General features: G+C 43.3%; 1 long non-coding RNA gene across 2 annotated transcripts in view; it reads left to right on the forward strand.

Moving 5' to 3' along the window:
- The window catches only part of LOC310665050, a 107,318-nt gene that overhangs the window by 90,754 nt on the left and 1,492 nt on the right, over positions 1-15,072 (forward strand). For both annotated transcript variants that reach the window (XR_014505161.1, XR_014505162.1), the window contains one exon: positions 14,059-14,144. This is a non-coding gene — a long non-coding RNA (uncharacterized lncRNA). The remainder of the gene's footprint in view (positions 1-14,058; positions 14,145-15,072) is intronic.

Genomic DNA, 15,072 nt, shown 5'->3' on the forward strand with positions numbered 1-15,072 from the left:
GCCACATCGGATGAGTGCTGTTGCGGCTGTTCTTTCCAAAATGATTGAAAACAATTAAAGCTCGCAGCCTTCCTCTGCAGTTCACAGCTGCTGCAGGTGATCAAATACCACTAGGAACATAAGTGCCGCCTCTCTGCTGATGTGAAAAGTAGAAGTGCGCATGAGAGTCTCATTGAAAGCAGCAGAAATCAAGGGTTCCTCAGCGTGTGCGGGACCTCATTGCGGAGCGGTGCTTAGAGTGAGACGCATGGTGCGGCATCTAATTACAAGGCAACCGTGCTTCATCCAGAGCTGAACAGCTAATCTTGTGAGCTCTGTTTGCTGGCAGGAGGAAATGTCACAAGAAGAAGTTAGGGTGACTTTCCTTGAACAGAAAGGTTTGCTACCACAGGAACCGCTTTGTTCTCTAAGCAGTGAGAGGCTTCAGGGGTGCCATTGCATACCTCGAATTTGCTTTCCTTAAGATGAAGGTCCCTGGACACTGCAGTGTCTTTGTGATATAGGGTGGAATTCAACTTAGCCCTGTGGAGGGGGCAGTGATGCCCGTGGGGAATGATGGCTAATTATGTTTGTTCACGGAGGACATCCTCCTTGATGTTTGGGAATCAATCTCTCTCCCTTTCTCTTTCTCTCTTCTGCTTTTGGAAGAGAGAGTGGGAGTTCAGAGAAACAGTTTTAGAGGCACTCTCACAGTTTTGAGTTTGGAGATTATAAATAGAGAAGCACATAGAGAAATTCTGCCTGGAGTTATTTAGAGATGTAGTGCAGCCTTCGTGTCAGCTGAAACAATTGTTTTTCTGGTAACCTGATCAGCTGTTTTGCTACCTGCAGCAAGAGTGGTTGTTTTTCATCTTGCATGTTGTAAATAAAACAGACATGGGAGGGGAAATCCCTAAAAGCAAAATCCTAATTCCTCCACCCTGATGCTGGTGACTGAGAAGGTTGTGGGCATGCTCCTCCACTGGCCTACTAGTGGGAAGAGGGCAAAAAGACCTACCACTGGCAGTTCTCATGCCTGTAGTAGAAATAAGAAAGCCCTGAAATGGAGGGTTGGGAGCAGGGTGCTGGGGGTTTGGATCTGCTGGATCCATAGCCTCATGGATCCCAGAAGGGCACAACCCTTAGACCCTCAGCTGTGCCATAGCGAAAAATTGTGAAGAGCCTACCCACAAACACACACAACACAAGGACTTGGAATGTGAGAGTCGATCCACAATGTTGCTTGCCCCAAATTTGCTCCAGTACGTCCTGTCTCTATCGAATATATTAAACTGTTTCATAGATGCTTGTGGGCTTTTCTCCACTCATGGAAATGGGGAGTCTGTAGCAATATTTTGCAGGAAGGTAGGGAACCTTAAGCCTGGGGGTCAAACACCGCCCTTGAGGCCTCTGACTCTGTCCTTTCAGACTCTCCTCCGGCCACATCACTCAACAGCCCTGCTTCACACTCCCCCCCCCCCCAGTGTTTTTGCCTGGCTGGAATGTGCCCTTGAAACCTGATAACACTTCTTGCTTCCCTGGACAGAGGACAGAGGGGTAAGTGTCTGTAGAAATTAGCCTACTGTACAAAGCTAAAATTCCTTGCTCCACACACATTACCTCCCAATGGCATGTGGCCCCACAGAAGATTAAAGAGAAGGAAATGTGGCCCTCAGACTGCAGAAAGGTTCCCATCACTGTCTTTGCAGGACTGATTTAGTGATGGAAGCCCCAAGTTAGGTCAGCCATGCCACATGGATAAGTTGAGGGTAGAACTGGTCTCATTTTTATCATGTTTTTGTGTGTTGTGTTATATTTAGGGTTTTTTTTGCTAGTTGTGTCTTATTGTGGTTTTAGTGTAGTACGGTTCTGTTGTTGTTGTTGTTGTTTGTTGTTGTTCTCATTTTATTTGTACAGTGCCTGGGAGATTTATTTTATGAGACATATTATAATCATAATAAATAAAAGACAGGTGACCAGACAACAGGGAGCGAAGGCAAGGCATGTGTATATCTGCTATTTGGCAGATCTGTTTCAATGGAACTGGGATGCAGCAGCGCTTAAAAAATTAGCATCTGCTAACTTGTACCATATGTTTTTGCTATGCAAACCTCATGTCCTAAGTATACCGGAGCTGAATGTCATTGACATCAATATGTCTGAGGAAGTGCTGACATTTTATTGGCAAACACCGCAGTTATGAAAATGCTGTTCTCTTTGGCAATGAACCACAGGCTATTTCCTAACAATACTGTCGGCTTGATGTATTAAAAACAAACAGTGTTTGGGGATGATGGACAGTGTTTGGATCCACGGCCCCCATTTGAAACTCGCCTATAAGCAGATGGGCTAAACAGACTTTTGCTGTCACATGACATAAAGAGCAATCTGTTGATACTATGCAAGGATTCTTTTTTGCAGCATTTCCACTGACTTTTAAAAACAAAAACAAAGCAGCATTTTCAAACTGTTTCATTCCCAAGCGGCTGATAAAAAAGATCTGTTAGTAGCAGACGCCTTCCTGAAGCTTGGAAGCAAGAGTTGGCATCAGATCAGATAGACCCTGACTGTCCTATAAAAGTGGTGAACAATCTAGCTTATTTTTGCACCGATCTAACAGGCCTTACTGACTGAGTGGGATGTGTGTTTTGAGTCAGACAGGAATGGTGAAGTGTACTCACCGACCATGATGATGATGATGATGATGATGATGATGATGATCTTCCTGCCCCTAAATCGAGGAGTCAAGGCATCTTGCAGAACCTTCTTTTATCCAGGAAGAACAGGCACACATTAAAAACAAAATAAAACAAAACAAACACACCCACACCCAAAACCGAGCACCTTGGACAATACAGTTATAAGAAGGATTGCCTTCACTTCTCAGCAACCTTCCCATAGCCCCATGCCAGGGGTGGGCAGAGACAAAAGTGGGCAGAGCAATGCACAGAGTGTTTACCGTTGTACAGTAGATCACTTTCAACACACACACACTCACTCCTCTCTGTCCTTCCTCCGGAAAAAGCAAGAGTAATCATGCACTCAGTTTGCAAAACAGGACCAACTAGGAGTTTGGTCTGGGGAGACTTCTGAGGATCAGAGACAGAAGCCAGGAGTGGCTGTGCCTAAGGTTCTCCATTGCTGGAGACTAACTGACTAAAATATCCTAACTAGCCAGAATTGCATAAAGGAAGAAGCCACGCCCATGTAAGGAGGACTGCTCTTACAATCCAAGCCTGCTCTTAAAGAGCATACCCTCCAACATTTCTCTGATTAAAATGGGGATGTCCTATTCAGTAATAATAATAATATTTAAACCCCACCCATCTGACTGGTTTGCCCCAGCCACTCTGGGCAGCTTCCAAGATATATAAAAGCATAATAGTGCATTAAATATTTAAAAATATTTTTAAAAATTTCCAGTGGTTGTATAGTTACGTATCACCTTGGCTCAGGGGTTGCATAACTCCATACCCTCCAACAGTTCTCCAATGAAAACACATCCTAAGGAAATACAGGGCATTCCAAGATCAAATCGGAAACCAGGATGGCTTCTGGAACTCTGGGACTGTCCCTGGAAAATAGGGGCACTTGGAGGATCTGAAAGAGAGACCTCAAACATGTGAAGCTTTTCACGTAGGGCAGCATAAGAACATAAGACCCCTGCTGGATCAGGCCAGTGGTCCATCTAGTCCAGCATCCTGTTCTCACAGTGACCAACCAGATTTATGGGGGAAGCTCCCGAGAGTGCTGGGACACTCTCCCCACTCGTGATGCCCAGAATCTGGTATTCTGAGGGATACTTTCTACAACAGTGGAAAGGGACCATACCCCTCATGGCTAGTAGACATGGTGAAAGGTGCTGAAAATCCCTCTTCTACACAGGTTTTAAAGGCCCTGCCATCTTTTCCATCCCATCCCCCTAGATAATGTACAAAGTGGGGCATTAAGCCATCTCTTCCTTCAGGGCAAAAGGACACCCGGAAACTCTGCTTCTTTTTGGGAGAAGAAGACAAGAGTTCTTCCTCTGCCTCTTTGTCTTGCAGCACAGAAGCATCCGCTGCTGGCAACATGCTTGGTGGCTCATATTATTAAGTAACTCTGTTGCTCCCAAAGGGCGACGAGTACAAAACAGGACACACACATTCCTATTTCTAGCAGTCAGTACATCGCTTCAGAACCAGTTGAGCAGAAACAGCCGCACCACACATTCATGGGTGATTAGTTGCCTCAACAGAAGTCATTGTTCAGAGTGGTGTGGGGGATTGCATTCAATACTGGACAAATTGAACCTGCTAGGGAAGGTGCCGCTATAATTGCCCAAGGGACCCCAGCACTTCTCTAAGCAGTTAATTCATTATTTTTTGCAATATATAAAACAGCTTTGGCAGGGCGGGTGGATTACAGTTCCTTTGCCCCAGGGAACAGCGTATCTCAGGTTCTGATAAACATTTTGCACCATCTGTGTAGTGAGATTGTCACAAAGCATTTCAGATCATTAGTATTGTTCCCACTACAGAGGCAGGTGTGTGTGTGTGTGTGTGTGTGTGTGTGTGTGAGAGAGAGAGAGAGAGAGAGAGAAGCCACATCTTATAGCAGAGATCCCCTTCCTCAAAATCTCATGTGTGGATTCATTATTCTGAACATTGCCACCACCCATGAATTCATGATAGTCTACTTCATCCTGTTCAGAAACTGCTGAGCAGTTTGGAGGTGTGCAGTCTAGTGTCAACTGCATCCCTGCTGCTCTGTAGAATTGCAAATCAGGGATGTGCTCTTTTCTCAAGGGGTCAGGCGTGAGGGTATGCTCACAAACAAATGCCAACATCTCTTGCTTCTCTTCATCATTTTATTCTGCACAGGATCGAAAGGCTAGGTCTTGGGAGACTTCTCTGGTTGTTGCATTGTCCTGGATAGGTTCCCACTGTCTATTCCACTGTATCTAATGAGAGTGATAGCTCAGTTGATAAAGCATGACACTGTTAATCTCAGAGTCGTGGGTTCAAGCCTGACATTGGGCAAGAGGGTTGCATTGCAGGGGGTTGGACTAGATGACCCTTGTGGTCCCTTCCAACTCTACAATTCTATGATTCTGTGATTTCTAGGGTATGGTCTAGAGCAGGGGTCTGCAACCTTTAAGACAAAAAGAGCCACTTGGACCCGTTTCCGAAGGAAAAAAAACCTGGGAGCCGCAAAACCATTGTGACATTTAAAACAAATATATCTCCGGAGCCGCGATCTGACAGTGGGTGGGAAGGTGACATCACAGCCAGTACAGCGCCCGCCACAGTGGGGAGTGTCGGGGCGCACAATGCGCCTCTTCCCCTCGCTAGTATCCGCCCTGGAGCTGCGGCAAAGGTGTAAAAGAGCCACATGCGGCGGGTTGCAGACCCCTGGTCTAGAGTATGTTCCCAAGATATCTGAAAAGCAGGATACTAATGTAAGAAAATTAATAAATATGTTTAATCCATTGCAATAAAATTACAAAACCTGTGGCAATTTCAAGGTTATCAAATACTTTGTTCTGGGTTTGCTATTGATTTTCTGTCGACTGGACTATCAGTCTGGGTTATGTCCTATGGGTGATACCTGATCAGAGTCTTGGACTTGACAAAGGAGGGATATACTGGAATATTCAAGTGGTCTGTGTCCAGGGATAGGGAGCATATATTTTTCCCCAGGTGAGTGTGATGACATCTACCTCTGTGCGTGTCTCTGTCACTCCCCATGAGTTGGAGAGCAAACTTCTGGAGTGGGGAATCCCCATGGAGGCTCCCCATGTGATTTAGAACCCTGACCTTCTGGGGTTTCGAATCAGGCAGGAAGCCTCCAGTTGTGCAGTAAACATTGGAAACTAGCTAGATGCATAGAGAAGGTTAAATGAGGATGTATTAATCCTCACACACACGGCACACAATAACTTTCTGGTTGATTGTTACCATTGTAGTGCACTAGATGGTGCTACAGCTTTCATTTAGAGAGAATAATCAAGGGTGACTCTTTGAGGTGAACTCAAAGGTAAGGGAATTCAGGACGGCTTGGGATTAAATCTGATGCAAAGTTTAATATATGATGCCAATTGTTTTCTGGTGAGTAGTTGCTTGTGGAAATATGTTTCCCCACCAGCTTTTTCTGCTTGGATCATCTTTTACGATTTAGATTGCTTTGACTTGTGCATTCAATCTATATCTTATTGTTAAACCCCTTCGAGCTTGACTTCCCACAGACTCAAAGGCATTATTTGGGTCTATACGTAAAGTATTTAAATGTGTTTAGGGACAGCATCTTTAAACCTCAAAGCTTCTCTGATCAGCAGAAGCCTAAGATCCAGTACAGAACAGCATGTACTCCACTGTGGCACCTCACACTTACCATAGCAGCTACAAAGGGGAGACCTGGGACAGAATAACATAGGAACAAAGCCCCTTCTGCAGCTGAAAGGAGGAGGAAGTGATGATCATAGAATCATAGAGTTGTAGTGCTGGAAGGGTCATCAAGCCCAAGGGTCATCAAGCCCAACACCCCTGCAATGCAGGAATCTCAACCAAAGCACCCATGGTAGTTCTCACCTTGCTAGTGATGGGGGCAATGTCAAAAGTGCAGAGATGAACATTTGTAGTACAAAAAGGAAGTTTTCACACTTCACTTCACTGCATTTTGGTCCCTGATTTGCGCCACCTTGCCTCCAATCTGCCCATATAAAACAAGTTGTTGTCAATAATTATGTTCCTATCAACCGGGGATTATGTTGTGGATGTCATGGTGTGATCACATAGCTAAGTAGCTAAATGACACCATCTCAAAGCCAATTCAGAGTGAAGGAAATGCTTCCTGCTCTCACTCTGAATAGGCATACTCTCCCCCGCATTTGGAAGCTGCTTTTTCAACATAAAAATGGGACACTATTTTGATTGCTTGTTTGTTTTTTGAACACACAGTCCCACAGCTTTATTAGAGACTATGGGAGAGAAAGACAATATAGACAAATATAAAGCTACTATAAGACCATTGCTTGACGGTGCTTTGCAGTTTCCTTAAACACATTATTTAAATCCCCTAGGAAGCAATTTTCCTGCAGTCCTACAAAGCCCTCAAATGGAAGTTAAGATATACATTCAGTGCTTTTTTTTCTTTAAAAAAATGTTTAGTGGTACTCTCATTTTGACTCAAGAAAATCACATTTTTTTAGTTCAAATTGGGAAAAATAAATACAGCAAATGGACAAAAGTACAAAGATTCACAAAATGTTTAGTGGTATGCGTACTCCTGTGTCCCCCTAGAAAAAAGCACTGTATACATATATACATATATAATTTTATTTGTATGACGTCTTTCCACAATTCAAACCATGCTCAAGGCGGCTTACAATATGAAAAAATACAACATAACCAAAGTAGTTATAAAACCATAAACAAAAGATTAAAAAGACACAAGCAGACGTAGCAATTTCCCTGTAAACCACAAGAGCTAAAATAAAGATACAAATATCCAACAGCAACAACCTTCTCCCCAACAAAAACTCCCTCCAAACAATGCCCCAGCCCAGGAGTCAGTTCAGCAGCTTAAGCTTTTGTAGCTGGAGTCAGTCAGGGTCCCTCCCAGGCCACGGGTAATATGTGGTAAGGTCTTCCAGGACTCACATTTTTTTAAAAAAAACCCCACACATTTCTGACTTTATACGAATACTTAGATCAGCGCTTTCCAAACTGTGTGTCGCAACATGTTAGTGTGTCGGCTGCAGTGTGTAGGTGTGTCACGCAAACCCTCCCCACACTCCTCCCGGGGCTGGAAAGGTGTTAGTTTAACCTCTGGTTTGCTAGTAAAACTGAATTACCATGTTGCAAAATGGTGCATGTCTAAGAAGTGTGTCACCAATATGAAAAGTTTGGAAAGCTCTTGCTTAGATTAATTTGCTCCCTCTGGCTGTGCTGTGCTGTGACAGTGAATAACATTGTGGCCAGCCAGGGAGGAAGACGGGGCATTGCAGTGGTAGGCATGTGTTCACACACTGGTGTCTGCATGTGTGGCTGTGTAATTTATAAAATCATGCCATACCTACAGAGGACTCTTCAGCCTTTCTGCCCCTTTTCAGTCCATTCTCTGTTCAAGTGCAGGCTTTGGAACTAAGTAAGTTGTTGTTGTTGTTGTTTCTACTTTGCTTTCCCCATTCTTCTTGGCCCACTCTGTACTGGATGCAGAAGGTGGTAAGTCTCTTGAGATGGGTACAGTTAACTAGATGGGTTTGGTCACATTGTCTGGCAGGAAGATGCGAGGGAAATTTATGTTAAATAAGGGAAAAGTTTATGTTAGATAAGGGGACTTAAGCACTTAAGAGTTGAAAGGCATTTCTGGAGACCAGCTGCTCTGAGTTTGGGGGCCCATAGCTTGGATATGGAATGTTCTTGAGGCTACCCTGCCACACCTAGCCAGAGTTGTGGGGCTTCATGAGGATTTGTCGGGCTGCATGAGGAAGGCCTTCCGACTCGCTTTAAGGTGGGGCCCTGGCTTTGGGGCTATGCCTAATACTCTTGGGTGTGGTCAGAATTCAGCTCACCTAAGGTTGAGGTTGCAGTTAGCTTCTCACAATTCTCATTTCCCCTGCTGTTGCCATTAATAAAATGTGACCCTAGTTCATGTGTCGGCCTTGTTCCTGCATTTTGACAGAAATCTGGTTATGGTACACAACCTGGAAAAGATAAAACTTGGTGAATGATCTTGTCTCTTTGAAAGACAAAAAGGACCAATCTTTTCCCTTTAACTGTGTCAGTGTCGATTACAAACAGCTAAGCTACAGTCCCAGTCTTTTAAAATAGTTGTGGGGGCTTGGTAATAAGTTATAGGAAGGCTTTTCCTCTGTGTGTGTGTGTGTGTGTGTGTGTGTGTGTATGTGTGTAAGTAAGAGAGACAGAAAGACACACACAGAGAGAGTGTCAGTCAATCAATCAGTCAGTCAGTCAGCCAGACATATGCAATATTTACCGGTACAAGTTTAATAGCGGAGATCCCGAGCTTGTTGTGTGTTTCTTTAAACTGTACTAAGAGTCAAACAATATTCTGACAACATACCAGTTTCAAAGGGATGAAATATTCAGTCCTACACTTGAAATTGCTGTCAACAATTCAGAGGCGAGTGGACTTCTGTAGTTAAGAAGTCCCAAACATACACACACTTTATGAAGGCGTGTTATAGCAGAAAGTTGCATATAAAAACCTTATAGGATCAAGAATAAAGGGAAAGTAACTTATTGAGTATTTTTTGAAGAAATCAACTATAAAAGTTTTTAACCTTGTCTGAGGCCAATGAAAAGGAAGGCTTTGATTCTTTGAAATAGGAGGGTTCTGCATTGTGTGTGGATTCGGTGTTTCCACCCCTTTCCACATCACAAAGAGGCCAGTGAAGACCAAGATTTGTCCAGTGGAATATTGTCTCCTGGTGCGGATTCTAGGTGTGATGAATGAAGGTGCCTGTGGAAGTGTAAGAGAAGGAAGTCCTTTCTATATATTTCTTTTGTATCCATGGATCTAAGAGAGGAATGAATTTCTTAGAATTCCTTTTAAACACAAAAAAGAAACACATTTTTGCCTTCCGTGATTTTTACATTTTCAACCAGAGCCTACCCTTTTCTCTTTCTTGTAAAGGAATACATATAATTCATGTTATTCCCAGGGGAGGAGTGCACTGACCACCCCCCAACATCCACCTTATTTTTATACAGTGGTACCTCGGGTTACATAAGCTTCAGGTTACAGACTCCACTAACCCAGAAATAATACCTCAGGTTAAGAACTTTGCTTCAGGATGAGAATAGAAATTGTGCTCCGGTGGCACAGCGGCAGCAGGAGGCCCCATTAGCTAAAGTGGTGCGTCAGGTTAAGAACAGTTTCAGGTTAAGAACAGACCTCCGGAACGAATTAAGTACTTAACCCGAGGTACCACTGTATCTGTGTTTTTTGAAAAAAACTTACTTGTTTCTGATTTGCTACACACACTCTCCACTTTTATCACTAATTTGTGTTCTCAGCCACTCTGTATACAGTGGTACCTCGGGTTAAGAACTTAATTCGTTCTGGAGGTCTGTTCTTAACCTGAGGTACCACTTTAGCTAATGGGGCCTCCCACTGCCGCCACGCCATTGGTGCATGATTTCTGTTCTCATCCTGAAGCAAAGTTCTTAACCCGAGGTACTATTTCTGGGTTAGTGGAGTCTGTAACCTGAAGCGTCTGTAAGCCGAGGTGCCACTGTAATATGAAGCTCTGTGTCCCTCCATTCACTATAATAAGGAATCTAAAAATGACTAAAACTCTAACCCTTTTGGCCAAAGTGGATGAAATGGACATTGCCTTGGAGAGCCCTCCAGAGTGCATTAAGCCTTCCAAATTGCAGACAAATGGGTCCAGGTCACTTTTGCAGGGGAAGTTAAAAGGGATTCACTTTCTTCCATAATCCATTGCAGGCATGTCCAACAGGTAGATCGTGATCTACTGGTAGATCACGGAGTGTTCCTGGTAGATCCTAGTTGACCTCTGGCCCCTCAGTGATCTCCTTACAAAAAAACAAAAAAGCAACCCCCCCCCCAACTTTGGCTTTCTAAAAAAAGCTCAAGCTCCACAACTTTGGCTTCCTAAAAAAAGCTGCACAACTTTGGGTAGATCACTGCCAGTTTTTTTATACTGTGAGTAGATTGCAGTCTATTGAGAGTTGGACGTCCCTGCATCACAGCAAAGGGAGAGCAGGGGTTTGCCTCTCTCTCACCTTAGAATAATTAAGAGGTGGCTAAATGGTGTGTGTTATTGGCTGTACATTTTTTAAAAACCTTGCAGCTTCACACTGGTTTTTCCAGTGCTTGTTTCTGTCCTACAACAGGCCTTACAATGTGATGATGTTTAGAACACAAAGTGGAGTTCTGAAGAGCTCTGGGTTTTGTTGTTAAAGCAGAGAGATATAAGATTTTAAAAAGAGGCTTTTAACTTCTTCTTTTTTAAAACATCCACAACTGTGCTTTAACAGATAAATAAATCTAGTCTTTTTCAGTCGTCCACAGGCAACTTTTGGATGACCTCACCGCTTGAAAGGCCCATGGACCCAAAGGAACATAGAGATATAGAAAAGCATGTAAAGCTTTCTATAAGGTACAGAAAAGTACCGAAAGGACAAAGCAACACAAGGCTTTGTAGCAGCCCTGATCCAACTGGGGGGAAGTTATTGACGTTGTGCTTTGACACAGAAGAAGAGGAAGACCCACACCCTCAAAAATAAACCACCCCACCTCAATACACCTCATCATTCAGATCATGCATGTAACCAATGCACACCCCTAGTTATTGCATTCTAGCATTGCATACATGCCTAATGTTAATAATATAGGCTGTTGGACAATCTACATATGCTGAAATTCTCTCTTTATGACACTGTTAAAGGGAGTTCTGATGTACAGCAATGGCCCCCTTGCCTGCATTGTAGGGAAACCTAGGAGAACTTGGGACATCAGACTAAGATTGGAGATTGGGGAGAAAGAGTTGGAGTAGTCAAAAAGGTATATATCTGATAATATACTTTCATTTGCTTCTTCAGGAGCAACAACAAATCAATAGACATTCTCACATCTAGCCATCATAGAATTGTCAATATAATCTCTCTCCAGTCCAGGTGCATAGACTATGCCATTTTTTGAAAGGCATTGACAAAAATAAAACTTTCAGCTCTTTATTGAATGGAAGAAGTCACAACGAAGTTATTCTTTATCCCAGCTCCCAAATTTCAACAACGTTCTGATCTTTAAACACATAGTTTGATGGTTAAGAAACAGCATTTCAGTATTGCAAATTATCTCCAAATCTCCTGCATTTCATATACGCATGCCAATGTCTGTGGGTTAACATGGTGGGAGGGCTTTGCAGGGCGTGCAGTATGAATGCCTGTTTGAGCATTTTCAATCTTTAGTTCCCTGGAACTCACTCTGCATTCCTTTCTGAGCACTCCATTGCCCTGCCGGCTGTGTGTGGATCTAAATTTACAAGGCCCACTTCCACATCACTCTGGGTACTTGCAAATATGCCTCCCCCACCCCCATCCCTCTGGGTACCTGCAAATATGCCTCTCCCATCCCCAGCTTTGCTGTTGTGCGGAAATCAGCCCTGGTGCTTTCCCCTACAGTTGGCGTTTTTGCTCTCCCAGGGATCTATAAGTCATCCATCATCACTTGTCTTAACTGATTCAGCCACCTCTTAAACAAAGAAAGGTGGAAAATGGCAAATCCAAATTACTTAATTATTTAAGTTGTATTACTTACCGACTGCGCAGAGGTGTTTGGAGGATTGATTAGCTAACACGGCTGCGAGGAGCTCTGAAGACAAAAAACTGCAACTGAGCAATAAATTGCAGGTCACCAAGCCCTGAGTCAGCTCTTCTGAAATCAATGGAAGCCATTTAATGGCTTGAGTGAACAGAGGCTCAAAATGCCAAATGAACACATTGGCCTTTGCTGTTAGTGTGCTGGCTGCCAATAGGCATTAGCTACACACATGTAAACTCCCCTTGGTGCAGATTCAAACTTATTTGAACTCCTGTGACATGCATTAAGAAAACACTGTGGCTATTTTACTAATAGAATGCAGGGGCTGGGTTGAAATGGAAGATCTTTCCTATAAATTGGGCTCTTTAGGAGATGCGCCTACAAACCATCGATTGTGCATCGCACACAAGTGGGATGGAATGCCAGTATCCTAGCAATGCCTTTAAGAGCAATTTGAAAAAGTGAAAAGCATTCCTTTTCTACTATCCTTTGGACATCCCATCTGCCTGAACTAATGGCTGATTAAAGCATAATGAATTTGTATTAAATGGTTCTCCCCTCACAAGTGAAATGCCTGCATTAGGAATAAACTTTAAAGAATTCTCTCTCACTCGCATTCAGAGGAAAATTATTACTCTACTGGGATAAGTAGGAGTTTTGCCATTGTATTAAATTCAGAAATAATTGTACCTCTTTGCTTGAAGTTATTGTATTTACCAGGAGGGAAAAAAACAGTAACATTGATTTTTGCTTCCTATTCCGTGCAAATGGCTTTTCCAAATGGATAGTCATCCTGTAAACTTTTAACCCACATTTTTGCCCAAGCCAGTTTTGCATTCTTCTGTAACTGAGTGTGTTAACCGGCAAAACTAAGTACATTTATCAAAGTGGAAATATTTGCTTGTAGCCATTTCTTCAGTGGAATTCATTATTCAAGATACAGGAGCAGCCGTATTTTTTAAACGAGGGTATAATGCATTTGACTGAAATATAACTGTAGGCACTAAAATACATAGAAAAACTAAATAAGAACTGTGATAATCACTAATAACTACTCAAAACTGAGATTTCATATATACCGCTTCTTATCCACATTCAAGAGGCCACTAGTAACAAGGGGTGCTGACAGGACTTGTCTACACATGCAGCAGAATGAGGTGAGGTGATGGAGGTGGACCACTCTATTTCATACCCATTTTTGAATGTTTCCCTATTTTAAAAACTGGATTTTTTTTTAAAGCACAGGCCTGGACTTGGACTATAATCTTTCCCCCTGATATACTATCTTTCTACTTGCAGAGACATTATTTATTCTTATTGTGGTGATATTACTAGATGTTTTCCATTACGTGCGTGCATGGCGACAAATATGTACATGTGTACTCGGTGGACACATGCAATGAGATCTTTAGCTTAGAGTCTTGTTTGCCTTGGGGATATTATACTGCATACTAGGAAATGAGTATTTAGAGGACAAGCCAAGGTTCAGAATCAAGACAGAAAGACAGACAGGTTGATTGATTTTGGATTAATAGGAGGCTTGTTACAGAATGAACGAGGGCAAATGGAGATAGGAAATCTCGCATGCCAAATATGGAGAAAAATGTATGGCGAGAGATGCCAGACAGACAAGTGGGCACCCAAATTGTTAAAAATGAGAGGAGTTGGATAAGAGCGGGTCACTGGCACCAGTGTAGCTAAGCTTAGAAACAGAAAAGTTAGAGAGAGAATTGAGGCTTTCGTGTACGAGGCTGTACATCACATAGTGATGTGTTTGTTCCCTAGGCTCCTCAATGGAACTGAGTTCAGAACAGCAGCAAAAATGGAGAAAGGAAATGAGTACCAGGAGGCAGGAGAGGAATGAAGCCCAGGTAACTAACTACATGCCATAGAAAAGCAGGGTTTTGATGGGCAACGAAAAATTGCATGGGCTGGAAGGTTCCTATATTAATGGCTGCCAAGGAGCTGTTCAGCGGTAGTGGTGGCACTTCCATACAACAAGGCTCTAAGAAGGAGCAAATTAGGGGTGTGCTCTTGGATGGTTGGATAGCCCAGTTGGTTAGAGTGTGGTGCTGATAATACCAAGGTTGCAGGTTCGTTCCCCATAAGGAGCAGCTGCATATTCCTGCATTGCAGGGGCTTGTACTAGAATACTAGATGATTCTCAGGGTCCCTTCCAACTCTATGATTCTGTGCTTAAGTTATGAACTGAGTGATGAGAGAGTCATTTGCACAAGAAGTGTTCTCAAGCAGATATACCTAATACATAATGAGACAATATCATTAATTGCTACAAATTAAGGTCAGCCAATAAGGGACTCGGGTGGCGCTATGGGTTAAACCACAGAGCCTAGGACTTGCCGATCCGAAGGTTGGCAGTTCGAATCCCTGTGACGGGGTGAGCTCCCGTTGCTCGGTCCCTGCTCCTGCCAACCTAGCAGTTCGAAAGCACGTGAAAGTGCAAGTAGATAAATAGGTACCGCTCTGGTGGGAAGGTTCCGTGAGCATTTCCGTGCGCTACTCTGGTTTTCCAGAAGCGGCTCAGTCATGCTGGCCACATGACCCGGAAGCTGTACGCCGGCTCCCTCGGCCAATAAAGCAAGATGAGCGCCGCAACCCCAGAGTCGGTCACGACTGGACCTAATGGTCAGGGGTCCCTTTACTTTTACCTTTAAGGTCAGCCAATAAAATTATTGCCCTGACTGTCCCTAAGCCCAACCAAAGTTGTTGATCTTTTTTTTTTAGGATTTCCCCCCAAAGTTGTGGAGCTATTTTTAGGATTGAAGTTGCTGAGCTTAT

The sequence above is a fragment of the Podarcis tiliguerta genome (genome assembly GCF_965153285.1).
Source record: "Podarcis tiliguerta genome assembly, chromosome: 1".
In the NCBI taxonomy this organism is placed as follows: Eukaryota; Metazoa; Chordata; class Lepidosauria; order Squamata; family Lacertidae; genus Podarcis; species Podarcis tiliguerta.